Source organism: Ictalurus punctatus, chromosome 21 (assembly GCF_001660625.3).
Source record: "Ictalurus punctatus breed USDA103 chromosome 21, Coco_2.0, whole genome shotgun sequence".
Lineage (NCBI taxonomy): Eukaryota > Metazoa > Chordata > Actinopteri > Siluriformes > Ictaluridae > Ictalurus > Ictalurus punctatus.
In genome coordinates, this window is record NC_030436.2 from 13,797,501 (window position 1) to 13,809,894 (window position 12,394).

At 40.1% G+C, this 12,394-nt stretch overlaps 1 protein-coding gene across 8 annotated transcripts in view; it reads right to left on the reverse strand.

Moving 5' to 3' along the window:
* Positions 1-8,112, reverse strand: part of foxp4 (forkhead box P4) — a 150,896-nt gene extending 142,784 nt beyond the window's left edge. For 4 of the 8 annotated variants that reach the window (XM_053674181.1, XM_017450377.1, XM_017450373.3 and 1 more), the window contains exon 1: positions 4,610-5,371. The gene's annotated coding sequence lies outside the window, so the exon portion shown is untranslated. Of the gene's footprint in view, positions 1-4,609; positions 5,373-7,984 lie in introns of those variants that run through there. The other 4 variants (XM_053674180.1, XM_047149401.1, XM_053674178.1 and 1 more) reach the window with 3 other exon arrangements.
* Positions 8,113-12,394: the final 4,282 nt, after the last annotated feature.

Here is a 12,394-nt window from a genome sequence, read left to right on the forward strand (position 1 = left end):
TTTGAGAGCTGCGCTTTTCCCTCCAAGCACCGATAATAGGCCATAAAACTGGCCCGCTCTCTGCCCAGTGCTCTCCCGGGACGCTTAGCTAATGGATCACGAGGAATAATGACCAACACCTCTGCCACTAATACTGTCATTTCCATCCTGACTTCCTCTCGCTGACTTCACGCCACTTCTCAGTGGAAACGGGCTTCGACCCAGATCCATACGGTGACCTTAAAGGCATCCGTTCTGATCATAACAACCTGGAAGAATGCAGCAGGATCGTTCCTGGCGGTCCACACACACACACACACACATATGTATATATATATATATATATATATATAGGAAAAGAACTTGTACAGAGGAACTGAATCTGCCTGTGATGTTTAGCCTCCAAGCAAGGCAAAAATTCTTCTGAAAGTGAATGTGAAAAATTCCCTACCTCCGGCAGCTCCAGGACTGACTGCCATGCCGTTCATCCAAGAACTTCCAGGGTTTGTGCCATCCTTACACAACCCAGTGCCTCAATGAATCAGATAAAGTGGAAAGCATCCCTACTCTATCCACCGAAAACCTTTCCTTTCTTCCTGATTCACAAATGCCCAAGTGTTCAAGTTAAAGGGGGTTTTTTTTCTTCTTTTTTTTAAAAAAATAAATTATTTATTTTTTGGTCGTTTCTCTCTGAGAAAAAAAAAAAAAAAAAAAAGACACCGCTCTCCGAGTCGTAATAAAAACAGGCCTCACTGTCTAAAAACGTGTGTAATTTATTATTCGCGCAAGAAAATGCCCTGGCTCGCCGTTCCACTGAATAACATCGTCAATTAAAACCACATGTTTAATCACCATTTCTGCAGCGCTGCTGGTTTACTGCTGGTCAGCGCAAGAGGCGACGCATTCAAAGGAGGCGAATGGCCGTAAAATCCTGGCCTGACCTTTCGCCGAGGGTTCGCCAGAGTATAAAAGAGGCAAACTTAATCATTGCGTATTTTGCACCAGTGCGTTTGAGTGCGGTGGAGAAGTGGTGGGAAATGCTCAATGACGTGATGTGAGGTCAAACAATACAACAAAAATCTTCATTTACACATGGGTGTGTGTTACTCTTCAAAAACACTTTGATCGGTTAAAAAAAAAAAAAAGTACTCGAGCACACACACACACACACACACACACACCAAAAAAAAAACTAACATTATTTTTGAAACGTCAGAAGTGTTTAATGGCGGCGGAGCCAACAAGTGCAGAGGACGACGCTTTGGAATATCAAAAGTGCTTGAAATGAGGCCAGCGAGGAATAAAAACTTAAATCCACATCCATAGCACTTGACTAGAGCTCACACACACACACACACACACACACACACACAATTAGCTAAAGCACATCCTTCTTTTTACAAAACCATCACACTACCAAGGCTGACATCTGTTAGTTCCAAAACTGAACTGATACAACACACAATTATTCCTCTTTCAACGGCACACATCAAATGTTTTTAGGCAGGCGCACACACACACACACACACACACACACACACACACACACACACTGACCTGTCAAACATCCCTACACAAAAACTTTGGAATGCCTGTTCACACACTCCACTCGCACTTCAAATTAAAATGCATTCTAATATGAAATAAAATGAGAATTAAATAACGTGCTTTTAATTATTATTTTTTAAACTGAAGTGTGTGATGTTTCAGACCTCCTTCTTTTTTTTTTTTTTTGTTCTCCTTCTTCTTCTTCTTCGCGCGTTTGGTGTGTGAAAACGATTTGTCTGAAGTGGGGCCGTTGCCACTTGCGGCTCCAAAAGCGACACAAAAGCGCACAATGCAGCTGAAGTCGCCTCCTCAGAATTATCCTCATTACTATCATTTGTATTCGCGAAGAAAGGGAGAGATCTGTGCTCTTTGCCTGGTTGGGCTTCACACTGAATTACGCCATCATTCAAGCATGACTGAAAAGAGCAGGTAGAGGAAAAACGGCAAATTTACACAATCCGTTTTCTTTTTTTTTTTGCCTCTTCGGGATATGTAATATAATATATAATATAATATTAACGGAGCAAACAGAATTGTATAATACCAAAATACCAAAAGACAGACTTACTCCTAAAGAAAATTCAGATTTAGTTTTCCCTTCCTAAACACAGTATTTCTGAGACTGCAGGTGATTTTCATGAAAGAAAGTTCGAGTTCATTTCGACATCCAGCACCGGATAACCAAGCACAGGAGAAGCAGATCATACATTCGTATACTTTACTGTAAAAATTAGCCAGAGGTCAGGAATCAGAAAGCAGAAAACAGCCCCGTTTAGAGCAGTGATTGCGTTCAAAGGCCATGAGCGGATTGAAATGTTCTCAGCGCTGTGAATGGCACCAGGCGATGGCAGGAATGCCACTGGGAAACAGGGTCAGAAAGCCGCTAGAGGAAATTTATAGCGCCCGAAGCCCTGTCCTGCATCAGTCACCCCCGTAAGAACACGCATGTCAAACACTGGGCCGTCCTGTGTGTGTGTGTACATTTTACATATCAGAGAACATTTGTGGTAAGAGCCACATATCAGTATAATCTAGACTGCAGACTGTAGTGATTTATTATTCATATTGCACAACATGTGCAAAGCATGCGTTTAGAATTCAGTCCTAACCTTACCTTTAAATGTAATTCCTTCATTTCTACTATTTGTGCGCTATATATATATATATATATATATATATATATATATATATATATACTATACACTATATATATATATATATATATATATATATATATATATATATATAAATATATATATATATATATATTAAAACACACACATACATTCACATAGTGCAGAGAAAACTTTTAAGATATATAAAAATAAAATAATTGCCCATGTTTACATTTTTCCCACAATTCTTAAATTAAAATTAGGTGAACAACCTTTTAATTAAAAAAAAAAATAGAGAGAAGAATAAAACTGGAAATGGCCTGTTTTGCACTGTTTATTAATTGTGCGCGTGGAGCCTAAACGGAGCGCGAGGCGAAGCCTCACTAATACTCACTTTTACTCGAATCGGTATTACAGGGATTAAGTGTTCTCGCGCAGTGTTCATCTTTTTTTCTCTCTCTCTCTCTCTTTTAACTCTTAAATAATACCCAGCAGGTCAAAGTTTCACTCCTGACAAGTTTCCGTTTTCCCGGAAATCAGAAGACAGCCGTAACTGTTGTTCTGAAGAGTTATAGAAGGCTAAATCCACATGGATCAATAACCATCTGTCATGCTAAATATCGGCGGTGTCAGTCTCGCGCACTCGAAACACGCTCGCTTCACATTCATTTCAAGTTGGGGTTTTTTTGTTTGTTTGTTTGTTTGTTTGTTTGAGAAAATCTTTCTAAAATGATTAGCCCCAGCACCATTTTATTTTAAATTTTTTTACGCAAATCACTTATTTATTTTTTGGTCAATTTGAACAGCCTGTTTGCAGTTTTGAAAAGAAAGAAAGAAAGAAAGAAAGAAAGAAAGAAAGAAAGAAAGAAAGAAAGATCTCCAAACTGAACGTTTGGGAAACTTGAACGCTGCGTGTAACTGAGCAGTTGAACGCGTGCACGCTCTGAACACTACGAGAAGCACAAAAAAACTGTTTATTTATTCATTTAAAACGTTTATTAGACTTGATTATTGATAAAGAGCATACCATAGTAATAATGCCGAATTTAAATCCAAATCATGTTAGGCCTCTAACGCACTGCTTTTTTTTATTAGGCTATTATTATTATTATTATTATTATTACTAGGATATTATTATTTGAATCATTGTTTTTTCTGCCTAGAATGCTAAATCGACTAGGGGTGAATTTTATCAGCAGTGATTTGAACAGAAAGGCTAGACAGGGAAGAAGAGCGGGTGAAAACATGTCAATAAACTGTCAAAAGTTTCCCTGAACTTTTAGACAATATGTCGTATGTTTTGGAGCTCGAGATTCCTGATGTTGTGATGCACACTGCTTTAGAGTCAGATTAAATAGGTATGGATTAAGCCTACATTACTTTTCGACTTTCAGTGCATTTCAGAGAAGTTTCCTCAAACTTTCATTAAAGCGTCCCTCGAGAAGCTCAATTCACTATGAGACATTGTTGCATTTTCTAATATTGCACACCAGAGGGGAAAACAAAACAAAAACAAAAATACAAACAATCCTTAAAAAAAAATTTTAAAAATAAATAATAATAATAATAATAATAATAATAATAATAATAATAATAATAATAATAATAATAAAGCCTATGATAGCCTATTCTAGCTAACTTATTTTTTCCAGATCAGAATTCAGGTGAGAAATTCTACATATATATGTTTTTTGTTTTGTTTTGTTTTTTTACACAAAACATCCTATTACGAAAGGTTTTGCTCCCTAAAACATGATGTGCTGGATTTGTTTTGTTTTGTTTTGTTTTGGAGAAATGACACACTACACTACTCGCACGCGCTCTTTCTTCCTTTCTTTCTTTCTTTCCCCCTCCCCTCCCATCCCTCCCGCCCGCTAAATAACACTTAATACACTAGTGAAGAACAAGACAGGAGGAAAGAGGAAGGAAAAAGTTGAAAAGAAAGAAGAAAGAAGAATGATATGGACCTGTTGGCAAACTCGGAAGAAGTGAACTTTCAGGGCGCGCGCTCGACCATGTGGATGTTCTCGCTCCCAGGTTGGCTGAAACGTCCCGGTGATTTCCAAAAGCCGCTCACACACTCACACACACCGCCGAGACGCAGGAGGATGCGAGCACAAAAAAAAAAGAAAAGAAAAAAAAAAACAAGCAAAAAAAAAATATGTACCCTGCGATCTGTGATCAATATCGCGGGATCATTACTTTCAGATGACTTCGTTGGTCTTTATTATAGTCCTTCCTCTTTTTTGTTTGGTTTTGCGCGTGTATTAGCTTCCTCTGGCGGACCGGACGATAAGTAGAAACAATACCCCGCCGCACACTAGCTCATGGTCACCGCTCGGGAAAAGTTCATGAAAGCGAAAACGAGCACGCCGCTCCGGAGCTGCTTCTTCCCCCTTCTTTCTTTTCCTCCTCTCCGTGCTTTTTCCCCCCTTCTTCTTCTTCTTCTCCTTCTTCTTCTCTGTCACTTCTTTTCTTGTTCTTCTCAAGTCTCAGCAACGCTTCGCCTTGTCTGGCATCCCCCTGTCCCGCACCTCGCTCACTCTTTCTCTTTTCGTGGAGAAATCAGTGTTGGATTACTCCGGCTCGCGCGCAGCGGCGGTGATGTGTTTGGAGGACAATTGACTCTACCGTAATGCGCCTAAAACAGGTGCGCGTGCACGTTCCTCTCCTCAAGCTCCTGTTAACACAAATCCCGCGCGCCGGAACAGAGCTGCAAGTGTGTGTGTGTGTGTGTGTGTGTGCGCGTGCGTGTGCGTGGATGGGCGAGTGGGGGGGTGGGGGGGAGTGGGGGGGGTGGGAGCGCACGTGCTTTTTTAACGTCCTGCCACCACGGCTTTCAGTGTTATCAACCGACATGCAACAGATGTCAGCAAAAGGGACAAATAAACAATAAAGCCGTTACCAGCAATTCATTCGTTCTTCGAGAAATAACATGGGAATTATTATTATTATAATTATTATTATACAACCACCACCCCCCAGCCCACCCACCCACACACACACACACACACATACACACACACACACACACACACACACACACACACACACACAAAGAGAAACACAAGTCCTGAAAGTCTTGTCCTATTGTTATGTAGTAGGTCTATACAATGGAATAACAACAAATAAGAAAAAGGGGGGAAAAAACAGGCTAAAGTAAAACATCACACTATGGCACTTTTTCCTGGTCAGGGTCATGGTGGATCCCAGGAACACCAAACATGAAGTGGGAATACACGCCCCAGATGGTAGATGAACCTTTATTTATTATTGTGAAGCTTAAACTTTAAGTGATCTTCAGCGGCTACATCTTTCATTTTCAACGAAGTCTTGCCAACTCTCTTTCCACCCAAACTATGGTTTATTACTCATTTGTAATTCATGTAGATTTAACCAATCATATATAGCTTGAGGTTGTAGGTTCGTAACTATTTCGAGGAGCTCTGGAGCGTACTGAAGAACAAGATAGGGGGAAAGAGGAAAGAAAAGTTCAACAGGAAGAAGAAAGAAGAATGATATGGACCTGTTGGCAAACTTAGAAGAAGTGAAATTTCAGGGCGCGCGCTCGACCATGTGGATGTTCTCGCTCCTTGAGTCTATCCCGGGAACACCAAGCATGAGGTGGGAATACACGCCCCGGGTAGGATGCCATTCTATCACAGATGAACCTATAACCAATCATATCTAGCTTGAGGTTGTAGGTTCAGAACTATTTCAAGGTGCTCCAGAGCGTATATAAACACGATGCCATAATACAGGGTGTCCGAAATGTCCAGAAGCAATGAGAAAATGCATACGGCGTAAATAGTGAACATATGTGTTGATCATATGCGTAAAAAAATAAATACAAAATGACATAAATGTAGTTTTACTCTCATTGGTTCCTGGATTTCTGGATACCATGTGCATTCTTCTTTTCACCATGAAACAAGACAAATATTCTGTAAATGCATCCTTGTTTTGTTTTGTTTTGTTTTGTTTTGTTTGTTTTTTTTTGGGGGGGGGGGGGGGGGGCTTGTGTTTTTACATACTACTGTAAGGAACAAATGTAGTGTCACCTCTTAGTGTCCTCTTGCGCCCCCTCCGATACCACATGTCTCAAAACCCGGCTACCCTAATGCCTTTCTTTTTTAAACTGTCAGATAAAAACGGCAGCCCTTCATATGTCCATCAGACAGATACGACCTCTATCCGTTGAAGCCACTTAGAGAAATCAATAACACTAAAACCAAAACTAAAATCTAAAAAGTTATGAGGGCCAACAACCTCCCTAAAACCATGCTGGCGAAGTCCCACCAAGCAAATCTCAAGTCCTACCTCAGTGGCAATCGATTTAAAAATAAATAAATTAAAAAAAAACAACTACAGTATATGATTTATAATGATTCATAGAGCTGAGTTTTTTTTAATGTGAGGTTCCACTTGCTGTGGTTTTTGGTCTAAGGAAAACACTGAGAAAATGGATGCCTGGACGTGTGTTTTGGACTTTCTTGGATGGACATACGAGTATGGCTTGCGTGCGCAGTGGCTAATGCTTTTCTGTCCCATCAGGTCACTCACACACACACACACACACACAAGCAGGGAAAGTGCACGGAAACTCAGCCAGCGCAGATATCCTGGCTCTGCAATGAGACAAAGCAAGACGCTGAGCCTTCCACCATCACAGGGCTAAGATTAAACACTCTTGCTCTTGCTCCGGCTAATGAGCCATCTGCAGCAAAAAGGATTACAAAGAGAACTTCAAGTGCAGCTGAGTCGAACCTCTAACTAGCTCAAACACACTATCACACCGGGCACAAATCCCCATACACAAGCTTAAAGTTCATCTGGACGATGTTGCATATCTCAAAGCACTTTGCTTTACATCATCTTCCGCCCGTCTATAATCTAAGACGCCACTTATCAGCTTTGCCAAGTTCACATCGGCAAGGTATTAAAAAGCGAGGCCGAATAATCTGGACAAAGCTGCATTATGACATGTCATATGACCACACTGAGGAGAAATTCCCATGTACATGAGCTACCTTACAGCTTCTGGAGCAGACATCAAAAGGTCATGTGGATTTAAGAACGAAGCGAGAATGCTGGGGGGGCGCGGGGGGGGGGGGGGGGGGGGGGGTGGTACAGAAAAAAAAATGTCAACCCTGAGAGAGAGAAGTAGATGAGAGTGAGATGAATGAGACAGTGACAGATAAAGAACATCTTTTTTGTTGCATTCAGCATTTCCTAGGGCTACAGTACACAAACACAAACAAGTGGACTAACAAAGCAACACTAGGAAGTGTGCACTTCCTTCTTGATCACTCTGGCATGATGTTATACTATACTATACTTACCATACTATACTGTACTATATCCTTTAGTCCTCTTCTCTTCTCCTCTCTTCTCTTCTCCTCTCTTCTCTATTCTTCTCTTCTCTTCTCCTCTCTTCTCTTCTCCTCTCTTCTCTTCTTCTCTCTTCTGTTCTCCTCTTTTCTCCTCTCCTCTCTTCTCTTCTCTTCCCTCCCTGTCTTGTCTAACCACTCTGCATACTGGAGGAACACTGCCAAAACCAGGGACATGCAAAACAATTGTGCTTGTTTGATCTTTGTTTATTTGCTCCTCTTTTTTTTGTTGTTTTTGCTTCTCTCACACCCCTCCCTCTCTCCCTCCTTCCATCTCTCCCTCCCTCCCTCTCTCTTGAGCATGCAGCTCATTTCATTCGCTGCTGATGCAATGTTTGTTTATCTGTTTGTTTGTTGTTTGTTTACTTGTTTGCACCAGACAGCAAGTCTTGAGAGGTTTTAAACTAGAACAGCCATGGAGGAAGAAAAAGGCTTTCGCTATAAGGGTGCTGAAGGCCCAAGCAAGGGCAGAACTACACACACACACACACAAACACACACACACACACACACACACACACACACACACACACACACACACACACACGTACATGCATCGAGAATATTATAGATGAATAGTGACCACATAACCTATCAGACATATTGCAGTCTAAGGCAAAGGTTAGTTACTCTGTCACTGAGATCTAATAACATCCTCCATTCTGAATGAAAAAAAAAAAAAAACACTTCAGCACTTTAGCCCATTTTCGATTAACATTTAAGAGCAAGCTTTGTGGTTAATCAGGGGTAATAATTATCAAAGTCGACAGGTAATTAAATTAAACCATAATTGGCTACATGAATTGGCTGTTCTACAACATTTTTTCCCATACATAATTAAAGAGAAATGTGTGGTTCTCAATGAGTGAGTGATGCACCAAAAAACAAAAGAAAAGTGATTAAAGACTGACAGGTGAAGGTGAGATCTAATATAGATCAGCATTTAAATATATCAAGGATAGTCTATATATTTAATCCAAGAGATTTTACAGTCTTGTGCTCTTGCAAGCATCCAACTTGGGCAAGGGCCATGCTCTATAAAACATGCAGCTTCATAAAACATGGCCCAACACGACCCTTTCCCTAGGCACTGTGATTACGTTTGCTGTAAGGGGTGGTATTCATTTTGATAGTGTTTGTTGGGATTGATGCTGTACTGATATGGATCATGGAAGACAGCTGTTCACTGTGGTGATGTTTACTATAATCTGTGGTGTTTGCTGTGTTAGGTGATGTTTTTGGCTGTGACTGGTATTTCTGTAATAGTGTAGTGTTTACTGAGGTGTTTTTACTTTAATGGTGTTTACTGTTATGTTGCTTACTGAAATAGGTAGTGTTTACTGTGTAGATATTAGTTATTAAGTGCTGTTTACTTTTATAGCCAATATAGATGCTGTAACATGGTGTTTACTGTGTTAGGCAGTGTTAACTCTTGTGGTGTTTACTGTGCTGGCGTTTATTGGAATCATGTTTACTGTAGTAGGTGCTATTTAATTTAATTGCCAATATAGATGCTGTAATGTGTGGTGTTTACTATGTAATGTGGTGTTTATGCCTGTGGTGTTTACTATGAGTATGATTATTGTGGTGGGTGGAGTTTACTATGATTATGTTTATTGTGGTGGGTGGTGTTTACTATGAGTATGATTATTGTGGTGGGTGGTGTTTACTATGATTCTGTCTATTGTGGTGGGTGGTGTTTACTATGATTCTGTCTATTGTGGTGCGTGGTGTTTACTATGATTATGTTTATTGTGGTCGGTGGTGTTTACTATGAGTATGATTATTGTGGTGGGTGGTGTTTACTATGATTATTATTATTGTGGTGAGTGGTGTTTACTATGAGTATGATTATTGTGGTGGTGGTGTTTACTATGATTATGTTTATTGTGGTGGGTGGTGTTTACTATGATTATGTTTATTGTGGTGGGTGGTGTTTACTATGATTATGTTTACTGTGGTGTGTGGTGTTTACTATGATTATGTTTACTGTGGTGGGTGGTGTTTACTATGATTATGTTCATTGTGGTGGGTGGTGTTTACTATGATTCTGTCTATTGTGGTGGGTAGTGTTTACTATGATTATGTTTATTGTGGTGGGTGGTGTTTACTATGAGTATGTTTATTGTGGTGCGTGGTGTTTACTATGATTATGTTTATTGTGGTGGGTGGTGTTTACTATGATTATGTTTATTGTGGTGCGTGGTGTTTACTATGATTATGTTTATTGTGGTGGGTGGTGTTTACTATGATTATGTTTATTGTGGTGGTGGTGTTTACTATGATTATGTTTATTGTGGTGGTGGTGTTTACTATGAGTATGTTTATTGTGGTGGGTGGTGTTTACTATGATTATGTTTATTGTGGTGGTGGTGTTTACTATGAGTATGTTTATTGTGGTGGGTGGTGTTTACTATGATTATGTTTATTGTGGTGGGTGGTACTGGAACAGTGTTTATTATAATAAGTGGTGGTTATTGTTGCACTGTTGCACTGTAACATTCACTGTGATGTGTTTACTGTGATGTTGTTTATTGTGATGGTGAAATGGTGTTTACTGTCAAAGGTATGTTTACTATAATGACATTTACTGTGGTGGTGTTTACTATGATGGGCTGTTTGTACTCTAATGGTGTTTATTGTGATGTGTTTATTATGTTGGATGTTCACTGTGACATTGTGTTTACTGGGAATTGTGGTGTTTGCCGTGACTGTCCTTATTGTCCTTATTGTCATGGTGTTTACAGAAATGGTGGCATTTACTGTTGTGGTGTTTTTGTGATACTCTTGACTACTGTTTGTTACTGGTTATTTTTAAATTGGGTAGTGTTTACAGTGATAGTGTTTACTGCAAAATGTGGTGTTTACTGTGGGGTTAAATGTATTGGGTGGTTGTATTTTGTGTGAGGGTGATGTTGCGTGTGATGGTCTTAACTGTTTGACTGGTGTTTACTGAATGGTGGTCTTTACTGTGATGTGATTGGTGGTGCCATTATTTTGATACTATTTCATTCTGATAAGTGGTGTTTACTGCAAAAGGTAGTGTTTATTATGGTAGTTGGTACTTATTTTGAGGCTTTCATGGATATTGTTTTCTGCCAATGTAATGATGTTCATTGCAAAAAACAACAACAACAACTGGTGTTTATTGTGACAGGAATTGTTTGTTGTGTTTAGTCAGGTTTTCGGTCTTGGGCGGTGTTTCTTTTCGGCTGGTGTTTGATCAATTTAATTTAGTTGGTATTTATTATGATCATGTTTACTGTAGTGGTGTTTGATCTAATGCATAGTGTTTGATGTGACGGTGGTTGTGATGATGTATGGTGTCTGTGGTGTTTATTGCTGGTGTTTAGTGCTATTTTGTTTAGAGTTGAATTACAGTGAAGCAGGTGGGTTGGTGGGATTCTGGGAAATATACTTTGTTCTACAGTAATCTCCTGCAGATGATGCTGGTGCTCTCTATCTCATGCAGTGCTTTAGGGAGTGGAATTTGGCTAGCCAGTATTTAGGGAGGCACACACACACACACACACACACACAAATCCCAGCTCCTTCAATGAGCACAAGCCAAATTCTGAGAATAAACTTCCCAGAAAATCTTCTTGACCTGTGTGTGTGTGTGTGTGTGTGTGTGTGTGTGTTTCTGTGTGTGTGTGTGTGTGTGTGTGTGTGTGTACGTGTATGTGTGGTATTAGCTTAAAAAATAGCCGCCATTTGGGAGCAATGCAATAAAATAAAGTGCCATTAAAAAAAAAGAGTTATTGCCAGCAGTGTTTACAAACAACCTCTATGGCCTTAACCAGAAATAGAAAAGGGAGCATTCCTGCCTGTGTGATCTGAGACAAGGAGGGGGATACCACAGTGAGGAAATCAAACTATTTACCGCATCTCGGTTAATATCCCCACAGTGAGCCCTGACCTCAGAAGGAGGGAAAACAACTGATAAAACGATGTCATGGTTTGTGCAGCGAGACAGTGGCTGGGTGTGCAACACAAATTATGCTTCTCGATTGCCGAGGCAGATCAGAGGCCCAGCAGCATGTTTTCATTAAAGAGTCATAAAAGTGTTTACAGCCGCAGCTGGCTCGGATTAAAGCACAATAAATAACACCGCACCGGCTTGTTTATCCTGTTCACATACACACACACACACACACACACACACACACACACACACACACACACAACCCTGATGTCTCAGTTAACAGATCCATCTAGGGGCTGTTGCTAACTCATGCAGGTAATACACATAGTGCACTAACCGATCCTAAGCTGCAGTGCCATGTGAGATGTTTATTCTCGAATAAAGTGGTCATAAAATATGGCAAAATCGACAAACCGTTTTAACACACCGCCTTTTTA